This window comes from Schistocerca serialis, chromosome 10 (assembly GCF_023864345.2).
Source record: "Schistocerca serialis cubense isolate TAMUIC-IGC-003099 chromosome 10, iqSchSeri2.2, whole genome shotgun sequence".
In the NCBI taxonomy this organism is placed as follows: Eukaryota; Metazoa; Arthropoda; class Insecta; order Orthoptera; family Acrididae; genus Schistocerca; species Schistocerca serialis.
Window position 1 is genome coordinate 109,218,449 of NC_064647.1, and position 23,940 is coordinate 109,242,388.

A 23,940-nucleotide genomic window follows, 5' to 3' on the forward strand; every position below is an offset into this window, starting at 1 on the left:
GGTTCGCCGATGACATTGTAGTTCTGTCAGAGACAGCAAAGGCCTTGGAAGAGCAGTTGAACGGAATGGACAGTGCCTTGAAAGGAGGATATAAGATGAACATCAATAAAAGCAAAACGAGGATAATGGAATGTAGTCGAGTAAAGTCGGGTGATGCTGAGGGAATTAGATTAGGAAATGAGACACTTAAAATAGTAAAAGAGTTTTGCTATTTGGTCAGCAAAATAACTGATGATGGTCGAAATAGAGAGGATATAAAATGTAGACTGGAAATGGAAAGGAAAGCTTTTCTGAAGAAGAGAAATTTGTTAACATCGAGTATAGATTTAAGTGTCAGGAAGTCGTTTCTGAAAGTATTTGTATGGAGTGTAGCCATGTATGGAAGTGAAACATGGACGATAAATAGTTTGGACAAGAAGAGAATAGAAGCTTTCGAAATGTGGTGCTACAGAAGAATGCTGAAGATTAGATGGGTAGATCAAATAACTAATGAGGAGGTATTGAATAGAATTGGGGAGAAGAGGAGTTTGTGGCATAACTTGACTAGAAGAAGGGATCGTTTGGTAGGACATGTTCTGAGGCATCAAGGGATCACAAATTTAGCATTGGAGGTCAGCGTGGAGGGTAAAAATCGTAGAGGGAGACCAAGAGATGAATACACTAAGCAGATTCAGAAGGATGTAGGTTGCAGTAGGTACTGGGAGATGATGAAGCTTGCACAGGATAGAGTAGCATGGAGATCTGCATCAAACCAGTCTCAGGACTGAAGACCACAACAACAGTCAGCCAGAGATGAAGGAGCTTGCGATGGACAGACTAGTATGGAGACCTGAGCACAACCATTCTTTCGAGTGAAGGGCACGGCAGTATTACTCGTCTACGGAAATTAGGTTCGGAATACGGTGATACTTTGGGGGCATGCTGCTACAACAGAGATGAGTATGTAAAACCAGTGGGTACAACAGGGTCGCAGCTGCCGATAAGCAGATACTGCGTATAAGAGGATCGTACTTGCCGATAAGCAAGCACTGGGCGACGCAGTGCGATCGAACTGCCTTGTGCGGACCGCGCAGCTGTCTCCACGTTCTTGGATCAGCAGCGGATCACTACATGGGTATGCGGAGAGGTTTCGACGTGGCCTGCTGTGGGTTGGGCAGGTAGAACAAAACGTACGCCAGTGCGACTAGTTACACTGTCTAAACACGGTACATAAACAAAAATCCAATAGATGGATGAACGTCATGACTGAAAGTTGTGTGTTTAGACCAATCTCGTAACTGGTCCCTGCATACGCCTCCGATACTGCATACGTCTTAGATACTAACGTGGTACCCGAAAGGAAGGAAGATTAATGCTAAGGCCGTGCTACCGGTGTCAGCGCGGGCAGAGTTGGCCTGCTCGTATTTCGCCTGGCAATCGTTCCTTGCCCTATGCTGACGACGACATGATTCAGCGGGAATTTGTTTCGTTTGGTAGCCCTGGTCGTAGCGCAAGTATTGCAGCGTCCAAAGTGTTACTGGCGTTTGTAAGGGGATTATTGATTGCATGGTTTTCGCAATGTAGACGAAAAAATCTGTGCTATAATCTGTGCTACTGAGACTCTACGTCAGACGCAGTAATTTGAAAACGAACCATAATGCACGTCTAATTACGAACGTAGTAATTTGAACAATTTTTCTCTTAAGGCGGATAGGACGTCAAACGGGCCGACTTGGAGCAGGAGAGGCACCACAGGACATTTTAATTTCCACTGTCTATACTTTTACAAATAAATTCATAAAACTTTATCAGCATGACCAGGAAGGATTCAGGATTCATACTCATAGCAGTGCAAGCTCAAAAACGTAACAAAACACATTTTTTTTACATGTGAAATTTCACTTACTACTGGCTGCATTTGTTTGCTGTAAGTACACTTTTCTTCCTAAGTAAGAGATATTCTTCGTTGGCTTTTGCACAGCATACAAACCATAGTTACAGGTGCATGAAACTCTAGAAGTTATTTAATTTATGAAAAAATGAATGAACTGTTACATTTTGAACTTCATGTTTAGGAAAAAGGCAAGTTTTATAGTTAATTATCTCAATTTTTTCCACAGTTTTTTAATAGATTTGGAAAATTCTAGAGTTTAATACACCTGTAATCTCTCTTACTTAGGAAGAAAAGTGACCTACAGCAAAAAATGCAGCCAGTAATAAGTGAAAAAATGATGAAATTTCACATGTGAGGAAAGGTATTTTGCTACGTTTTTGAACTTTCACTGCGATGAGTGTGAGTCCTCAATCCTTCCTGGTGACAAAGTTTTATGAATTTATTTGTAAAAGTATAGACAGTAGAAATTGAAATGTCCTGTGGTGGCTCCCCTGCTTCAAGTCGGCCCGTTTGACGTCCTACCCCCCTTAAACGCCAATCATCTATTTTGGGTTCGCTCAACGCGGCACGGGTTTTGTTGTGTTGGTAAATTGTACTGCTTTCGATAACGTTATGTTCCTATTGTAGTCATTTTAATTTTGGAGATTATTTGTCCACGATTTAGTATTCTTAAACGTTTGGTGAACACGAATAAAAAATGTGTTTTTCCGAAGGACCGTGGCACGAAGAGGCATCTGTCTTGTAAGTGAACGAATTTATATTAATCTTGCAGGGTCCAGTAGCTTAAAGAATAAACGTAACGGTAAATGTCAATCTATGCACAGGCAAAATTTGGCACACAAGTTTTTTTTTTTTACATCGCAGTCTCATTCGTGCTATTGTCCATATATTTAACAAACTCAGAAGCAAGCACGAGATAATATTTTGCCATCTATGTCTGCGGTTCATGCCAGTTCGTTCCAGTGGAAACGCGCCATCCGCAAGGATTAAACGTGTTCCATAATTTTATAGCATAATGACGTGAGTAAGGTTAAGTCTAGAGACAAAAAAAAAAAAAAAAAAAAGTGAACGCACTGACGATGTGTAATGTCTCCGAAACATGTTTGCGTTTTAAAGAATTCGTGGTTGCTCCTTGCAGAACCGTATTTCCGCAGGTATACACTAGAAAGTAAACTCTGACAAAAGAGTGAGCTTCAATCACAAGGTGACGGGACGTTCTGTTTGCAATAGAAACGATCTGATTACGTCTCTCGAGCGCCGCGTCAGTAGACTGCAGCGAAATACAGTAAGGCCTATAGATCAATGGTTGGTGCAGGGACAGGCAGGAATTAAATATTATGCTGTCCTATTGCATATAAACAGACTGAAAGATCCACTACAGTTCGCTTGCGCTACTGACGACTATCACTGGGAACATTAACAATCGCAAAATATCATGTAGTAACCGTTAGCTATCCGGCAACCTAGTTTTAACGAACAATTGCGTAGTCGAACGTTTTATCGTTCAACAGGTTTTTGTAGTCGAGCATAATTAACAATCACATGAATGAACATGAATGGATGCATCGGTAGTTGAGGTTGCCAATAAATACAACTGGACATATACAAAAAGGTAACATCTTGATAACTGACATATACATAACTTTGAAGTGCGATAGACGCTTCTGTTGTGACGAGTATTGTTCTCGATAGTAACAAACAGTATTAAATGCTGACACAATCCGGTAAGTCGCTGGCGCCTCATAATGCTTGGTAGCGTAGTGCTACATCGATGCAAATTCCTCCTGCAATTTTCCACACCCGATGTTGATATGAGTCTGAAAGTGCACCGATTCTGGACGAAGGAGTGAGTGCGGCTACTTGAAAACGCGCGCCAGCCAATCAGAGTCGCAGCGGGACTCATCGCTGAAGACAACTCTACTCCTGTCAATGAGGTTCCAGATCGAGGATGTGTCTGGAGGCATCCCGGACAGTCGAGGGAACCAACTTGACTGTCGCCCGCCGTACGGCCCGACAACCACAAACTGATTGTCTGGGATGCAACTTTTTTTTTTTCACAGCAGGACCACTTTGGTAGTCACCCACAGCACCCTTACACTAAAGCGGTACGTCGACGATATTCTACGCCTTGCTTTGTTGTCTTTCATGCCAAATCAATCCTAGGATTACATTTCAGCAAGATAATCCCCGCCTGTACACGACGAGAGTTTTTTACTGCTTGTCTTTATGCCTGACAAACCCTACCAGTGTCGTATAGAGTATATCAGACGTGTTTTCCTGTGGAGGAATCGGTTGACCTATGACCTTCCGATCAAATGTTATCGGTTCCCATTGGAGAGGCACGTCCTTTCGTCTACTAATCGCACGGTTTTGCGGTGCGGTCGCGAAACACAGACACTAAACTTATTACAATGAACAAATGGTTCAAATGGCTCTGAGCACTATGGGACTTAACTGCTGAGGTCATCAGTCCCCTAGAACTTAGAACTACTTAAACCTAACTAACCTAAGGACATCACACACATCCATGCCCGGGGCAGGATTCGAACCTGCGACCGTAGCGGTCGCGCGGTTCCAGACTGTAGCGCCTAGAACCGCTCGGCCACTCTGGCCGGCTACAGTGAACAGAGACGTCAATGAACGAACGGACAGATCATAAGTTTGCGAAAATATAGAAAGTAAACTTTCACTCGGGGGAAGACTTGAACCAAGGACCTCTCGTTCCGCAGCTGCTCACACTAACCACGGGACCACGGCGCTCCTGAGCTCATACCATCCATGATGTTGCCTATCTGGCGCATGGACTACTCAGTTTGTATATTTTGCTTATTTTTTTTTCATAGTTTCACACAACTTCTTCCTGTTTTCTCGATTGATCTGTGTTCAGTTTTTCAAGGCCTATCCACTGTGCCAACTTATAACTAAATCTGAGGGGGGTGCGATGGGGAGTTTCCCTTGTGAGTTCCATGTCTGTAGGTTTATTGTCCAGGTGAAATCTCCGTCTAGTTGGACTAGGCTGGAGCTTACTCAAGCTATAGCGAACAGAACTGCGCTTTTGTTACAACACTTAGAGTCCTGGAGACAATGACGTCGACGTGCCGCTATCACAGCAGCCGTGCCAGCTTTTGTCACGCTCACCCGCCGCCTCGGGGGCGTGAATGACGCGCCGCTGCGGATACGCCGCCTGCGTTCCGCTTTGTGGCTTCGCGCGCCGACCCCCCACCATCCACCGCCTCCTGGGCAGGGTGGTGGGGGGAAACTGGCGGGACCAGACAGCTGCCGGTGAAAGCGAACGACGCCAGTGCGTGTCCCGGCCGCATACAGTACGGACGCGTCGTTCTACGGCAGCAGCATATCTGCGCGCGAGCAACAGGTGGAGAACACGAGAGGCGCACGCCGAGAGGAAGCGGACCAGACGACAGCCGTAGAGTGAGCGCTCTCGCAGCCAGGTACGTGCGTGCATCAGCGAGATAAGCCAGCCGGGCGCGGGCTTGCTTTCTCTGGCAACTTTCGCTTCCACATATCTGAATATTCTCAGCCCAGAAACGAGTGGACCGACTGAACTGCGGTGTCAGTTCGCGAATTTCCTGTGGGTCGTTGTTCAGTTGTCACGGAATTATAGCTCTGATATCTCTGAACATATATTCCATCACAGGATTTGTTGTTGACAATGTTCACTCATCCAGATATTCATTCACTCGGTGTTCACCAGAGGAAAGACGACACGCACTTGGAGAAAACTTCTGAAGCATTGTGCGGAAATGTGTCCACTATAAACTTCGACATTCATTCGGTGTTCACTGGACGAAAGATGACATGCACCAGATCAAAACTTATGAAGCATTGTCCACTATTCGGCAGGTTTCGATTTCAATAGGCTTCCAGCAGAAACGATACAAAAGAGTGATAAATCAAAAGTCTACAAATCTAAGTTGAAAAGCTTTCTTGAAGCACACTTCAACACTGCACAGAAATTCCTCGCAGTAGTTCAGAACGTTCCTCTGCAATGCGTTATTCGTATACTCTCTTAATTTTTTCCGAATTCTACTCTTTGTTTAATCTCCCTTGTTTACAAATTTTCTAATCACTATTTTACAATCTACGCTCTGTCCCATTCCATCAGCAAGTAGTTTCGGCTCATTTGGTCCCACAGAAGCTGATCAGTAAAATAACAATAACGAATAACTATTGGTCGTACGAGTTTTCAGAACTGGATACGGTTGCGCCTATTTTTGCTAGAGTTTACGTTAGTGTTTGGCCCCCCGAACATGTTTCAATGGTGTCTTGTGACGATGAAATGCTAATTAGAACTATTTTGTTGGTTCTGTAGTGCCTTCTCAACAGGAATACATGCATGAAGGCAAGGACGTAGAAATAAATTATTACAGCCAGTTAATGAATATATTACAAATTTAACTAACTAGTAATTAAGATTTCAATATAATAATTAATCACATGCTGATGACACAGATGTATGCTTGGACAAGACAATTAACAAAAGAATATTTATATTCCTAGAGTCGTTTTCCGTGGATCCCATGGTGTTGTCTTTGAGATGTGGAAATAAAAAATTTAAAAGCGATATTATCTACATAACATATAATTTGGTCTGCCAGCTGTTGAATCCATGGACACCCATGTATCTGATTTCTTTCTGTACTAATGTGAACTCCTTGAGGTTCTGGTTGAGGCTTTTGTCCCGGTGTCATTAATACTTTTTACGGTTGTTTGAGAAAGGAGAAATATTGATGTCAAAGGACATATCAAGTTGTATGAAGTGTTCTCTGCAGGATGTTGCAGAATTAACATCAGAAATAATTCTTATACTTCTTGTTCCTTTTCTTTAACGTTAGCCAATCCTATAACAGGCTGAGTAAATAATAGCAGCCTATTGATATTGAGTAAGCAGTGAACGAAACCAAGGAGAATTTGGAAAACAGAATTAATATTCTGAGCGAAGAAATTAAAACTTTGGAATTTTTCGACGACACTGAAATTTTGTCAGATACGGCAAACGACGTGCGTGAGCAGTGAAGACAGGAAGGACAGTGTCTTGGAAACAGTTACACATTACGATAAAAAAAAAAAAAAAACATGGGCAAAAGAATGAAGTCGAATTAAATTAGGCGATGCTGTGCGAAAAGAGCAGGAAATAAGATAAGAGAATACAAAATGCAGACTGGATACATTAACGTGGAGTGCTACATCGCGCCAATCTTCAGACGGAAGACAACAACAATCGATAGCATAAGCTTTACACTGCACTTACGCAGATACGCACAAAGTTATAAATGACATTTATAATGCGATACACCACACAGGCGCAATTTTATCTGATATCGAAGCATCACTAACGGGTGTCGAACTTGAACATATTCGATGACAGGCGAGTTACATTGCTCTTCGTGGAAACCTTGCGGGGGAGCTTCACACGTGTGGTGCCTTCGAGTGTACAGACATTTGTAGAAGAAGACGGAAAGATTAGTTTAACGTGCCGTCGACGGCGATATCACTAGAGACTGAGCCCATGTTCAGATGGCACATGTTTGAGGAATGCATCATCGTTCTCAGAGGCACAGTTTCCGCTCAATCTGACAAAAAGACTACGGAAAACTTAACTCTGAACATCTTGACCAGGAACTGAATCCTGTTCATCCTGAATGCAAATTAATTAACTTCATAACTGCGCAATCACACTCGGTGAATTAGCTGTTGGAAACTTATCTGTGAAACGAAAATATCTGAGCAGTAGGATAATGGATTTGTCTAAAACACGTGGACATGTAGGTTTGAGTTAAAGTACAAATACTAAAGTTCATGTGTACGTCGTCATTTGACACTCCTGTGACCCCCCTCCCCTTTTTTTTTTCACCCGCAGCAGGGATGTGTATAAGTGAAACCATTCCAAGATACAAAGTGGTTCAGAGCCTACTTCCAGCTGTGGTAAGACTATGCGGTGTAGAAATCAACCCTTGGCTGAAGCATTTTCCTGCGGCAGTAGTTATCAGCGATTCGGAAAGCATTACCTCCATGGACAACTATTAGCAAAAGAGATTTAAAGTAAACCTTATGCTTGTTGCTACATTACATATTAATTATTCTGTATTACCTAGCAGCTACAGTCCTCGAGAAATATCATCAGTTGATGAATGAACAGTCTGTACACTTCCCTTGAATTTAAAAGCAAAAATCTCTTATCACGCCAACCACTGATGCAGAACGTAGTTTCATACGGGGTGCTCAGCCGAGGAAGTGTTGCTGAACTGCTCATCTCTCTCTTTCCTAGCTTTTATACAGTTGTACCGAGTCCGGCTGTTTTCATGATTTGACAAATTTATTTTATTTCGACTGAGGCGAATCTTGTAAGCTGTGCGCCCTATGTGAGTGAATCGTGTAAACTTTGTGTTTTCTTATGTTAACTGCCAGGGTTGCAACGAGACTTAAAGAGTCTTGTTCACTCAAGTACGAGCAGCCCTTAGCGGCTCGCCATCTTATTTACAACTATTCATGACGTCGCCTTTCCGGCTTAGATCTTTTTTAAAACATGACTTGTAAGTACTGCATCTCTTTCCAGTCAGTACAAACTTTAATTTTATTAATGTATTATACACCTAATATGTTTTAGAACAGTTAGTCTAATTCTGAAGACGACGCTCATAGTAGCATCGAAACCTGGTCAATTTCGACTTTAGTCAATGCAATATCGAGTATATGGATACTACGCAGGCGCAAACTTACAGACGCTATAAGTTAACTACATTCCATCTGAAACCGGAAAAGGGATGAAAATTCAGTTCAGTCACTGGAAACGATTAACTTCTGCTGTTACGTATCACGGATCGTAGTACAGCGTTATGTGGTGTTCCGCTACCAGCAATTCACTGCTCAAGCAATCGACGAGTCAAGCATCTTCTCCACGATTTTCTCCGCTCTTCTTCGACAATCGCTAAGAGAGTTAACGCAACTATTGTACGGTACGGCAAGAAAAAGGAATAAAAGTGAGATACTGTTAATACTTTCATCCCTCTTTACCTCCTCTGCATTACTGCAGATGACGTGTCACTGAGCACATTTGTTCTGTGCATGCAGTTACACGTGAGGTGCCTAGTTGTTTCCACTGCCCTGTGTGGAATACATAAGTTCTTGTACACTTCACTAACCTGCTGTCTTCATGACGATGATGATGATGTCCCAGTGCAGAAAACAGCACTCAGGTCGTGGATTCTTTTTCTTGAGGCTGAAATTAACTTCGCAAGGAACTGCTGCTACGAATATACTACAGCTAATTTGGGATGCCACTCACGTTTTTATTGATACAGACACGAGAAACTATTCTTGATCACAACATATTGAACATATCTTTCCACAGTCATTATATCTGGCTAAAATAACATGAAAATACATCCAGCCACGGTCAACATGTCTGTCTTCCTGGAACCGTCAGAACTGGAGAATAAAATTACATGAATCAAATACTACTATTACATACAACATGTCTGTACCTAGCGACGGTCGGAACTGTAGTAAATAAAATTGTATGAAACAAATACTGCTATAACAGACAACATGTCTGTCTACTGGAACGGTCAGAACTGGAGAGCCGAACTGCCCGAGACACTTCGCGGGCCAAGCCGAGCAAGGCGTGACCCGAACGCCACCGAAGTGCTTCGGCAGTAATATCGTCAATCTTTTGTTTTAGTAATACTTTGATTTTGATAATTTTGAAATGACTGATTGATAGCTGGCTGTTGAGAGATGTTTATTTTAAAAAATGAAGTAATTTGGATGACAGGTTTAATTAATTATAGCAACTAGAGTTTAACGTTTTGGCGCGCTACCGCCAATCACAGAGCAGCCAATCACAGAGCAGCAGCATCATGCAGCCGGCCTTTCTCACGGGAATGGTACCGAATCTAACATCTGTCACCGGTACCTCATCCCACATTGCGTCATCTCCATGCTTCTTGCATCTCCACTGCGCTGGGAATAGCTTCCTGGAGCCTAATATGATGGCTGAATAAGCCAGAAATATTACAACGGGCGTCCATTTTCGTAAAGAAATTGTGTGGTGTGACAGTCAAATGAAGCCGACGACGAGCGCTGAGATCGCAAATCACTCGAGGTCGGATGCCCCGTTCGCGTCAACTTCAACGTTAGCTGCCGCGTCCGAGTGAGGAGGCCTTTACTCACTCCTTCCGTTTCGCCTGTAACAGTCGAACAGCGCATAGTGATTAAAACTGTGTGCCGGACCGAGACTCGAACTCGGTACCTTTGCCTTTCGCAGGCAAGTGCTCTACCAACTGAGCTACCCAAGCACGACTAACGCCCCGTCCTCACAGCTTTACTTCTGCCAGTACCTCGTCTCCTACCTTCCAAACTTACCAGAAGCTCTCCTGCGAACCATGCAGAACTAGCACTCTTGAAAGAAAGGATATTGCGGAGACACGGCTTAGCCACAGCCTGGGGGATGCATCCAGAATGAGATTTTCACTCTGCAGCGAAGTGTGCGCTGATATGAAACTTCCTGGCAGATTAAAACTGTGTGCCGGACCGAGACTTTCAGGAGTGCTAGTTCTGCAAGGTTCGCAGGAGAGTTTCTGTAAAGTTTGGAAGGTAGGAGACGAGGTACTGGCAGAAGTAAAGCTGTGAGGACGGGCCGTGAGTCGTGCTTGGGTAGCTCAGTTGGTAGAGCACTTGCCCCCGAAAGGAAAAGGTCCCGAGTTCGAGTCTCGGTCCTACACACATTTTTAATCTGCCAGGAAGTTTCATATCAGCGCACACTCCGCTGCAGAGTGAAAATCTCTTCTGGAGCGCGTAGTGAGCTGTAATTGGCCGAGACGCTAGAAGCATGACTGCCGCGCCCTCTCCGGAATGAATGACAGGGCAGTCGCCGGCAGCTGGGCTGTGTCTGGCGTGCACGCGTCGCCTCCGCGCGGATAAACGTGCGTTCACGTGCACGTGCTGCGCCGCGTAACGCCGCACGCGACCACAGCGGAATCTGAAGGACGACCGGAGTGCTCGCGTCGCCGCGCGCACGCCCTCTTCGTTCTCACGACCGGGGGCAACAAACACACGCGCTCTCCTCTCGCAGAACACACTGTTCCATTTCTACTGACGGGTTTTTAACTTTTATGATTTGTAATGATACTGCGTGAAGAGTTTGACAAAGCAGTGTAAGATCTAAATCGAAACAAGGCCCCCGGAGTAGACAACTTTCCGTTAGAATACTGATAGCCTTGGGAGAGCCTGCCTGTAGCAAAACCTTACCACCTGGTAAGCAAGATGCATGAGACAGGCGAAATACCCTCAGACTTCAAGGACAACATAGTAATTCCAATCCCAAAGAAAGCAGGTGTGACAGTTACCGAACTATCAGTTTAATAAGTCACGGCTCCAAAATATTAAACGAATTCTTTACAGACGAATGGAAAAACTGGTATAAGCCGACCTCGACGGAGATCAGTTTGGATTCCGTTGAAATGTTGGAACACGTGAGGCAATACTGACTCTAGGACTTATCTTAGAAGAAAGATTAAGGAAAGGCAAACCTACGTTTCTTAGAGAAAGCTTTTGACAATGTTGACTGGAATACTCTCTTTCAAATTCTGAAGGTGGCCGGGGTAAAACACAGAGAGCAAAAGGCTATTTACAATTTGTACAGAAACCAGATGGTAGTTACAAGAGTCGAGGGGCATGGAAGGTAAGCAGTGGTTGGGAAGGGAGTGAGACAGGGTTGTAGCCTATCCCCGATGTTATTCAATCTGTATATTGAGCAAGCAGTAAAGGAAACAAAAGAAAAATTCGGAGTAGGTATTAAAATTCATAGAGAAGAAATAAAAACTTTGAGGTTCGCCGATGACATTGTAATTCTGCCAGAGGCAGCAAAGGACTTGGAAGAGCAGTTGAACGGAATGGACAGTGTCTTGAAAGGAGACATCAATAAAAGCAAAATGAGGATAATGGAATGTAGTCGAATTAAGTCGGGTGGTGATGAGGGAATTAGATTAGATAATTAGACACTTAAAGTAGTAAAGGAGTTTTGCTATTTGGGGAGCAATATAACTGATGATGGTCGAAGTAGAGAGGATATAAAATGTAGACTGGTAATGGCAAGGAAAGTGTTTCTGAAGAAGAGAAATTTGTTAACATCGAGTATAGATTTAAGTGTCAGGAAGTCGTTTCTGAAAGTATTTGTATGGAATGTAGCCATGTATGGAAGTGAAACATGGAGGATAAATAGTTTGGACAAGAAGAGAATAGAAGCTTTCGAAATGTGGTGCTACAGAAGAATGTTGAAGATTAGCTGGGTAGATCACATAACTAATGAGGAGGTATTGAATAGGATTGGGGAGAAGAGAAGTTTGTGGCACAACGTGACTAGAAGAAGGGAGCGATTGGTAGGACATGTTCTGAGGCATCAAGGGATCACCAATTTAGTACTGGAGGGCAGCGTGGAGGGTAAAAGTCGTAGAGGGAGACCAAGAGGTGAATACACTAAGCAGATTCAGAAGGATGTAGGTTGCAGTAGGTACTGGGAGATGAAGAAGCTTGCACAGGATAGAATAGCATGGAGAGCTGCATCAAACCAGTCTCAGGACTGAAGACCACAACAAGAACAGAATTTTCATGAAGGTCATCTGTATGGCGTAGGGTTTATAGTCCAGGCAAGCATTATGCAAAATGGCCAAACACTGCTGCGTAACTTTGTGCAATGTACCGTTACAGCATAATAGCGGTTTTTCTGGATCATGTTCGTCTCTTTAGGGGTGAGGTAGGTCCCGACTTTCTGTTTATGGGCGACAATGCCCACGCACACAATACCGCTAAGTTGTCGGACACCCTGGAAACTGATTATGCTGAACGTATGGAACAGCCTCCGTGCTTCCCACACCTAAATCTATAAAGCATGCCCGGGTGCTGTTGGCAACCGTGTAAAAACTGAAAACCGTCTTGTGAGAGGAGTGGGACAATATCCCCAAGGGCTCTCCAACAGTTTGGTAACCAGCTTGAGTAACAGGTGTAATATGGGCATTAGTGCCCGAGGAGTGCATATTTCTTACTGAGAGTCCGACATTGACCTTTATTTTGGGAGTCTGACCTGAGTCAAACATTAACATTACTTATGTCTGATATCCCGCTTTGCCATGTAGCGAAATCTGTACCATTTTTCGTTATCTCTATTACATACAATACTGTTTTTCGCGTTGTCCGTCACAGCCTGTGATTATTCCTGTCTAACAATGAGTCTGTTCCTTAGCAGTCGTCAAGGACTGTCTTTTAGCATTAGTGCTTTACTTCCATGGTTCTGTGGTTTTTAGTGGGAGATTATCGTACTTGTTTTCTTTTTTATCATAAACAGATCTCGTGTGCTATTAACTGCAGTGCCACTTTGAGTTTGTAGAAACAATGCTTGTGTGAACGATCTTTATTCGCGGAAGATGCAGGAAGCACAGAGGCAATGTGGGAAGAGAGATGGGTCCTTGGCATTAAGGGAGACTCGCTGTACGTCGCATCAGGTCGCAGGTATCCCTCCGTGTAGGGTAGGAGCGTGCGCCGTCGAGCTATGCTAAGTGGATGGCTGATCGGCAGTAAGACCTTGCCATTTGGAACGTAACAATCACCGATTTACAGGTGTTACAAAGGCCGCAGTCCAACACGACAGACGAATCCATGATTACCACTTTCCAAAGCGTCCCTCAGTCTGTGTCTTTCATTTTCAGCTCTTCGCGGTCACCGTTGTATCGCCAGTACGTAATACTTTCCGACGGCATTTAGGGGACGCCCCACCACAGGAATTAGCATTTATTTTTCTTTTCAGTAAATCTTCCTATATAGTAACTAGTATAGTTCTCTGTTGCACGTCTAGCACAGGTGGTTCACCAAGTCTTTCAGCTCTTCAAAGTTCCCCGACCGGGACTCAAACCCAGACCTCCTGCTTAACGTACGCAGGTCCCTTAACCATTAGACTACCTCAGTACGCTGATCCTAGGACTTAGAAGATGGGTTGAAGAAAGGCAGAAGACGGGTTGAAGAAAGGCAAACGTAAGTTTATAGCATTTGCAGATGCAGAGAAAGATTTTGACGATGTTGGAATACACTCTTTGAAATTCTGAAACTAGCACGAATAAATTACAGGCAGTGAAAGGTTATAACTGCAGCCACTTTTCTGTACAAGTTCTGAACAAGGGTCGAAGGACATATGTGGGAAAGACTTATGTCCCAGCTCTGGTTTTTGCAATTTATTTATATCTTTTACATTGCGACTTTTGGAAAACTTCGTCTATAGGCGGCTCCCTTGACGATGTTCCCCTTCTGGCGATAATTTACGTGTATCTAACACACAACATTGACCGTTACTTATTACACCTACGTAGGTAAGCGATTTTGACTGCGCGCTAGAGGAAGGGGCCGCCTATATTTCATTTTAGGTAACGCATAAAAAAAGTTACATAATTATTTCCTGAAGAGAAATTTGATCGTGCACTGTGGTGTTTTTCATCGCATGGTGAGATGATGATGGCACTTCATTCCGAAAGCGGTAATTGTTGGACAAATAAAAGTTTGTGAGTAAACAAATGCAAGTATTTTTCTTCTAATTCCGTTGGTCACTGTTCCACCGACGGTACGTCGGAAATACGTAAAGGAGACAATGTTAACTACAGGTGTAAGGCCGGCCGAAGTGGCCGTGCAGTTAAAGGCGCTTCAGTCTGGAACCGCAAGACCGCTACGGTCGCAGGTTCGAATCCTGCCTCGGGCATGGATGTTTGTGATGTCCTTAGGTTAGTTAGGTTTAACTAGTTCTAGGGGACTAATGACCTCAGCAGTTGAGTCCCATAGTGCTCAGAGCCATTTGAACCATTTGAACAGGGGTAAGGAGGCGAAATGCCGTCTCCTGTCGCTGTCAAAACTTTCTAGCAGAGTATTACTAATGTTCCGGTTGCATGCTCACAAATTCGGTCCGTAACACATCAATTCCTTGTTGCGCCTGTGCGTTCTTCCTGCATCTATCTTCTAAGACAGGGTCGGTTTCTGGCGGAGGAAGAGTTTCTTCAGCTTGGAGTTGTTCTTTAGCTTGGAGTTGTTGAGATTGTCGTCCCCTAATACTCCTAAATTGGTTGGTTCTCAGGTTAAGTGTTTTTCCCATTTATTTTATTTGTTCACTCCTGTCAGAAACCTACAATTACAGTCCACACAGTTATGCATAGCATACACATATTTACGCAGGAACAACATTCAGAAATTTCATAGATAAAATTTGCAAACCAAATTAAATATGGCGAAAATAGAATCTCAAAATTTAAGGGAGGACTTTGCCCTATCGACACTAGTTCTTACACGTTTAAGGGACCTCCAAACATTCCGTTCCTTGTTGTGGTCGGTCGGAAGATGTCCTTGCGGTTCGATCCGATCTTGCTGTACAGATTTCCCTCGAAAATGCCTTACTTTGTCTGGAAGGAAACTTTTTCTCCATTTTAGCTTAAGCAGTGGGTGGGCATCCAAGGTCTCATCGTTCAGTCGTGAATGTAGGCAAGAACTTCACGATGATTATTTGGAGGTGCGATACCGGTACGAGAGAAGTTTTAAGCACCCTCTAATCAGACTGCAATCTTCGCTCAGAACTGAGTCCACATTTTTGGCACGACGTCTTTTATACGAAAGTGGGGAGCCATACTCCGCTGCAGAATAGCGTAGAGCCGAAGCAGTGCTTCTGAGAACTTGTCGCTTAGTCCACAGGATGTTCTCTCAACTTTCTGAAGATGATATTCCGATCGCTGGTTTTCTGTTTGACGCTGAATCAGTCCAGTGCGACTCTTCAGTATTTTGTGGACTGAAACGATGTTCCAGGGGGGGGGGGGGGAGGTGCCATCCCAAGACATTCGAATTTTTTGAAGCCTTCTTGTTTCTGAGACAGGAAGCACAGAGCTGAGTTTTTGAAGGGTTGGGTTTTAGGTCGTTCGCTTTATAGTAAATGCCTAGTTCTTCCAGAGCACCATCAAGAGAGTTGTTTCACCTTGGGAGGCCACGGCATGCTCGTCGGCATAGCTAAGACTTCTTATGTCGTAAGGTAGCGGCTAGTCGTTTGTATTAATATTGAACAGCAATGGAGGCAGCACGCTCCCTTATGGAAGTGCATGACAGGAAGCAGCAGCTTTCATAAGCCCTCTTAGCGAGATCGGGAAATGGTCAATGAAAATGCTTCCAATCTGCTTCTGATTCTTACTGAGTAGAAGGACTACATCTTAGATAATTTCGTGCAACGGTAAAGATCGTGGCCAACTGAAAAGCTAGTTGATTGAGGAGTTGCGGCTCCGATCACGAAGACTGACAACGGCCGTGAGAGTGTTGTGCTGGCCACATGCTTCTACATAGCAGCGTCTGGTGACGCCTATTGTGAGGATGACATGGCGGTCGGACGGTGCCGTTGGGCCTTCCGAGGTCTGTTCGGATGTAGTTTACTTTAGGTTTGGAGCTCCCGAAATCGGAATTGTCGATCGGCACCCTCCCATGTGTTGGAGTCTTGGAATTTCTCGAGTGTAGGAGCCGATTCGACAATATTGCTGATTACGTAAAACTTTGAACATAGCTGCTAAGGTTCAGTGACCGTGTCAGAATTACATTGGAACAAATAAGCCCTCGGTCACAAATATTAAGTCAAAATTGACCAGGTTTGCGTCGTCTTCAGAATTAGACTAACTGTTCTAAAACATATTAGGTATATAAAACATTAATAAAATCAAAGTTTGTACTGACTGGAAAAAGATGCAGTACTTACAAGCCACATATTAAAAAAAATCTAAGCCGGAAAGGCGACGTCATGAATAGTTGTAAGCCGCTAAGGGCTTATTCACAGTACGAGCAGCCCTTAGCGGCTCGCCATCGCACTTACAACTATTCATGACGTCGCCTTTCCGGCTTAGATTTTTTTTTAATATGTGGCTTGTAAGTACTGCATCTTTTTCCAGTCAGTACAAACTTTGATTTTATTAATGTTTTATATACCTAATATGTTTTAGAACAGTTAGTCTAATTCTGAAGACAACGCAAACCTGGTCAATTTTGACTTAATATTTGTGACCGAGGGCATATTTGTTCTAATATAATTGTTGATTACGTTGTTCAGAGACTCAATGATCCGCGAAGTATTTCTTACAGCATTGAAAACTCACATAACTGGCAAGGGCGTTTCCCGTGTGTAAGTGTGGAGCAATCAACGTTTCTACGGTTTTCGTAGGCGAGTGTTGCCATTTTGAGCACACGCTCAGTAGGCAGAATCCACAGGCTCAGATGTGGAGACGAGAAACTAGAAGAACGGTTGGTGTTTGGGCTTTGGCGTGAAATTTAAACCTGTCTCGCAGAACAAAGCGAGGCTGGTGCCTGCTATTCGCACTGATTGGGTGTGTGGCTGTGCAAAGAACTAATCCAGGACTCCACCTAACGTTTCCGATTAAATTTGCGCAGCAGGGCGGGCGAAAGGAACAACTCAACTGCCCTGGCACCCTGCAACTCCGCGCAGTGTAGCACCGGCAGTGCATCGGCCGTATTGTGCACGTGCGAGATTATCGTACCGTATGGTCCCCCACGCTGCAGTACACCACACCATATACGCTTTGTCCTATCTGCCTGCACGTGGCGCCTTGAGGAACCTTGGCGTGGTGGAGATTACGGCGTACTGTACAGCTGTGCGCCTTCTGGTCTCTGCCATGTCCTGCTCTGTTTCTGTGAGGCCGCCTGCCACACACTGGACACTGCGCCCTTGCACCTCCCCTCCCCCCTTCCTCCAACCCCTGAAGAAAGAAACGCCGCTGTCGCAGAGATAAGCCCGTCCTGGGAGGGTCTGGGAGGGAAGAGGACGCCACGTGCTCGCAGACACGTAGGCAAGCCCCGGGGTTGCATTCCTCTAGTCTAGACAGGCACTCCAAGAGGGCACACGCTCCGTCTCTCACGTAGCGTCTCTTCCCATTTACCAGCTCCCAACGACGATAAGTTTAAGTCAGATTTTTTTCTGGTGCCACGATGGCTAAGGCTCTTCAAGCGGCTGGATTAACTGTTCATTCGAGCTTACAACCAGATAGCCAAGGCTTGGATGCGCCCTCTATCAGGAAACCTTAACGCATCGCCAGCAAGATATTCAGCAAGCACTGACAACGTGCTTGCCCACACCCAACGAGATCAATAGTTAGCCAGGGTGTCTAGATTTACACGTATGCGCCACAATCTATCTAACGGCGTATGACGGGCGCTACAAAGTGTACCACTACCACTCCCACCCATTTCCTGTTCCAGCCGCCAAAGACGCGCCCGAAGCATAGCTGTACATATGACCTCGCTGTTGTTGTTGTAGTCTTGAGTCCTGTGACTGGTTTGATGCAGCTCTCCATGCTACTCTATCCTGTGCAAGCTGCTTCATCTCCCAGTACTTACTACAATCTACATCCTTCTGTATCTGTTAAGTGTATTCATCTCTTGGTCTCCCTCTACGATTTTTACTCTCCACGCTGCCCTCCAATGCTAAATTTGTGATCCCTTGATGCCTCAGAACATGTCCTACCAACCGGTCCCTTCTTCTTGTCAAGTTGTGCCACTAACTCCTCTTCTCCCCAATTCTATTCAATACCTCCTCATTCGTTATGTGATCTACCCATCTAAATCTATATTCGATGTTAACAAATTTCTCTTCTTCAGATACGCTTTCCTTGCCATTGCCAGTCTACATTTTATATCTCCTCTACTTCGACCATCATCAGTTATTTTGCTCCCCAAATAGCAAAACTCCTTTACTACTTTAAGTGCCTCATTTCCTAATCTAATTCCTTCAGCATCACCCGACTTAATTCGACTACATTCCATTATCCTCGTTTTCCTTTTGTTGATGTTCATCTTATATCCTCCTTTCAAGACACTGTCCATACCGTTCAACTGCTGTTCCAAGTCCTTTGCTGTCTCTGACAGAATTACAATGTCATCGGCGAACCTCAAAGTTTTTATTTCTTCTCCATGGATTTTAATACCTACTCCGAACTTTTCTTTTGTTTCCTTTACTGCTTGCTCAATATACAGATTGAACAACATCGGGGATAGGCTACAACCCTGTCTCACTCCCTTCCCAACAACTGCTTCCCTTTCATGCCCCTCGACTCTTATAACTGCCATCTGGTTTCTGTACAAATTGTAAATAGCCTTTCCTTCCCTGTATTTTACCCCTGCCACCTACACAATTTGAAAGAGACTATTCCAGTCAACATTGTCGAAAGCTTTCTCTAAGTCTACAAATGCTAGAAACGTAGGTTTGCCTTTCCTTCATCTTTCTTCTAAGATAAGTCGTAAGGTCAGTATTGCCTCACGTGTTCCGATATTTCTACGAAATCCAAACTGATCTTCCCCGAGGTCGGCTTCTACTATTTTCCATTCGTCTGTAAAGAATTCGCGTTAGTATTTTGCAGCCGTGACTTATTAAACTGACAGTTCGGTAATTTTCACATCTGTCAACACCTGCTTTCTTTGGGACTGGAATTATTATATTCTTCTTGAAGTCTGAGGGCATTTCGCCTGTCTCATACATCTTGCTCAACCACATGATAGAGTTTAGTCAGGACTGGCTCTCCCAAGGCCGTCAGTAGTTCTAATGGAATGTTGTCTACTCCCGGGGCCTATCTATTATGATGATCATTTCTCCCTCTGCAGGCGAGCGCCAACAAAATATTTTCACACTCTGAGGAGAAAGTTGGTGATTGAAATTTCATGAGAAAGTCCTGCCGTAGCGAAAAACGCCTTTGTTTTAATGACTGCCAACCCAATTCGTGTATCATATCCGTGGCACTCTCTCCCCTATTTCGCGATAATACAAAACAAGCTGCTCTTCTTTGAACATTTCGATGTCCTCCGTCAATTTTATCTGATGGAGATCCATAAGTATTTAGTTGTTGCAAAAATATCGCTCAGACTGATTACAGGGATAAGCATAATGATGTGGAACTAATTATACAGTGGAACTTAAGCCGAAATTACCATCTGACGGCAGAAAGGAACTGGTGGGACCACAAACGAGAAAAAAGTTGTCGAGAATGAACACGCGCCCATTTACTGTGGGACTGCTGACTTCACACAACTCGAGTGGTCGAACACAATACACCAGACATCACTACTGCGGAGAAAATGAGCATGTGAACCACTGACATTGCCTTGCCAGGCGACAGCGCAATCGACAAGAAGCAACTTGAAAACCTTGCCAGATACAAAGACTTGAAAATCGAACTACAGTGACTCTGGTGTAAACAAGTGAAAAACTGATCTCGCCACAATGGGAGAACAGGCAAATGATTTTAATGGGCACGTTAAAACGACCAGCATGGATAAAATATCCATATGCCTACTACGAAAAGCTACTTTACTGGAATCTGCACGAATTATCCGCCGATATATCGGGCAGTACACGGTTAAGTAGTGTCCGACTAGTGATATAATACGAAATCCAGTGAATGTATTTGCCATAAGAACAGTATTTCTATCAACGCAAAATTGAGATATTATTAGACAGGCATCCGCCGTGAAGCCTTATACGCAGCAGATACTCTTAATTTATTAATAACAGGAGTGCTTAAGAGACTAGAATTGGTGGGATGAAAGATTCTCAGGTGGATATTGGGATTATGAAGAAGAGAAGATAGTCAATGTAGGAGACGACCGAACGAAGAGCTGTATACCAAGATGGAGAGAATCTCTGGAATAATCAGGAAAAGGAGCGTGTTTTCGAACACATCCTTAGAATAGATCAGGTGAGATTAATACATGAAATAATACAGTTTCTGGTGAAGAAAAGAACCGAAGTACGCTGGATCAAAGATGAACACTTTGCGCCGAAGCGCCAATGCTGGAAGCGAGAGTCCACGGGGATCTGTAAGCACCTGTTGGCGGGTCGCCGGACTGGCTCGAGGTCAGCGTGACGTCAGAGCGACCTCTCGAGGGCAGCCTTGACCCTGTGGGCGCGACCTGTCACAATGGCCGCCGCGATGCCGCTCGCACACGTGGGGCGGGACAGCGCCCGATAGCGGCGGGTGCGCCGGCCAGCCGCGCGTATCGCTCTACGAGGCCATCACTCGCGGCCCATCTCAAGCTGACGGTGGTGGTCGTAGTGATGATGAGAATGATGCTTTCTGGGCACTCAACGGCACGGTTATCAACGCCATCACAGAGTGTGGATCAAATGTTTCGTGAGAACAGAGTCGTGCTTCGTGAGCAATCTTCTTGGCACAATCACAATCGGCACGCGCTATGTTCAGTATGAACGGACAAAAAGATGCGCCGCATCTGATGCATCGAGTATTGTTAAAACACTGCTCCTGGCTTTTGGTATTAGAACTTCAAAGCTGTCAGGTTTTAAGTATGCTCTTATGTCCAATAAATATCAAGAGCTCAGATGGAAACCCAGTTCTAAGCAAAGAAGGGAAAGCAGAAGGAGTATATAGAGGGTCTATACAGGTGCGATGTTCTTGAAGACAATATTACGGAAATGGAAGAGGAGGTAGATGAAGATGAAATGGGACATATGATACTGCGTGAAGAGTTTGACAGAGCACTGAAAGACCTGAGTCGAAACAAGGCCCCCGCAGTAGACAACATTACATTGGAACTACTGACGGCCTTGGGAGAGCCAGTGCTGTCAAAACTCTACCATCTGGTGAGCAAGATGTATGAAACAGGCGTAATACCCTCAGACTTCAAGAAGAATATAATAATTCCAATCCCAAAGAAAGCAGGTGTTGACAGATGTGAAAATTACCTAACTATCGGTTTAGTAAGTCACAGCAGCGAAATACTAACGCGAATTTTTTACAGACGAGTGGACAAACTGGTAGAAGCCGACCTAGGGGAAGATCAGTTTGGATTCCGTAGAAATGTTGGAACACGTGAGGCAATACTGACCCTACGACTTATTTTAGAAGTTAGATTAAGGAAAGGCAGACCTACATTTCTAGCATTTGTAGACTTAGAGAACGTTTTTGACAATGTTGACTGGAATACTCTCTTTCAAATTCTGAAGGTGGCAGGGGTAAAATACAGGGAGCGAAAGGCTATTTACAATTTGCACAGAAACCAGATGGCAGTTATAAGAGTCGACGGACATGAAAGGGAAGCAGTGGTTGGGAAGGGAGTGAGACAGGGTTGTAGCCTCTCCCCGATGCTATTCAATCTGTATATTGAGCAAGCAGTAAAGAAACAAAAGAAAAGTTCGGAGTAGGTATTAAAATCCATGGAGAAGAAATAAAAACTTTGAGGTTTGCCGATGACATTGTAGAAGAGCAGCTGAACGGAATGGACAGTGTCTTGAAAGGAGGGTATAAGATGAACATCAACAAAAGCTAAACGAGGATATTGGGATGTAGTCGAATTAAGTCGGTTGATGCCGAGGGAATTAGATTACGAAATAAGACACTTAAAGTAGTAAAGTAGTTTTGCTATTTGGGGAGCAAAATAACTGATGATGGTCGAAGTAGAGAGGATATAAAATGTAGACTGGCAATGGCAAGGGAAGCGTTTCTGAGGAAGAGTAATTTGTTAACATCGAGTATAGATTTAAGTGTCAGGAAGTCGTTTCTGAAAGTATTTGTATGGAGTGTAGCCATGTATGGAAGTGAAACATGGACGATAAATAGTTTAGACAAGAAGAGAATAGCAGCTTTCGAAATGTGGTGCTACAGAAGAATGATGAAGATTAGATGGGTAGATCACATAACTAATGAGGAGGTATTGAATAGGATTGGGGAGAAGAGGAGCTTGTGGCACAACTTGGCTAGAAGAAGGGACCGGTTGGTAGGACATGTTCTGAGGCATCATGGGATCACCAATTTAGTACTGGAGGGCAGCGTGGAGGGTAAAAATCGTAGAGGGAGGCCAAGAGATGAATACACTAAGCAGATTCAGAAGGATGTAGGCTGCAGTAGGTACTGGGAGATGAAGAAGCTTGCACAGGATAGAGTAGCATGGAGAGCTGCATCAAACCAGTCTCAGGACTGAAGACCACAACAACAACAACAACAACAACAACAACAACAACAACAACTTATGTCCAGTCATTTGTGAGGCCACTGACACAGTTTCCACACTGAGCTAAGAAACTCTTCCAATACTTCCATGATGGTCAGATATAGGTTTTAATTACGTAAGTGTCTGGCTGCGGAATAACGTCACGGCCGATTGCATGGTTTGTGGTGGAATTATTATTATCGTTTAGCGGTCAGATGTCAATGGCATCAGTGATAATGTGTTAGTTGACGGTAGCGTTTAATCTGAAGGCGTTTTGACACATATGGAAGCAACATCGCAGATGGATAAAGTAAGGGTTCATATGAAACGTCAGGTGGAGACAACTTCGGCTGAAGTATAGCGGCTGGAAGGCTTGCAGGCTCATGCTGTACACGAGGCGCGGATACCAACAGTGACCCGCCGGCCTGATACACATGCGACAGCAACGCACCTACCGCGTAAACGCAGACCTATTGCGTTAGTGACAATGTTTATGGGGTAACACATCGATATGAATGGCACCACTTTCTCGACACACCACGCCAACAAATAACGCGCTTTTGAGAGTGCATTCGTTTTATGTTTACTCCGTCTTCAGATGTTTGCATTTATTTATGCGTCGCGAAGATTGTTTCTTCACTTGACAACGTTTTACAGTAGCCGTCTTAAAATGTTCCGCTGCAGCATTCTGAAACGCCGTTAGTACGTAAACATATCAGAATATGCTCATATTTTGAATTAGAGGATTAGCGGCACAATTATATTAATTCTTTGCAACATTTTCCCCACAAGGAAAACAACCTCAAACCGGTTGATTGTCTAAGTACTTCGATCGACAAGAGTTCCTTGTCGCATTGCGTTTCGGGAGATAGCCTTATCTGGAATTCTGTCCTCATTGAACTAACAACAAATATGAACTTTAATGTTCTATCTCCCACAGAAAATGAAAAAAAAACCATGAAATTCGCGATATGAGACTGATCTTTATAATGGGTCTCACATACCTCTCTTTCGACTAGTTTCGCCGCACACTGTAAAACGCACGA

The 23,940-nt window shown here is 44.1% G+C and overlaps 1 protein-coding gene across 1 annotated transcript in view; it reads right to left on the reverse strand.

Moving 5' to 3' along the window:
* Nucleotides 1-23,940, reverse strand: part of LOC126425281 (actin-histidine N-methyltransferase) — a 424,338-nt gene that overhangs the window by 186,810 nt on the left and 213,588 nt on the right. The window lies entirely within an intron of this gene.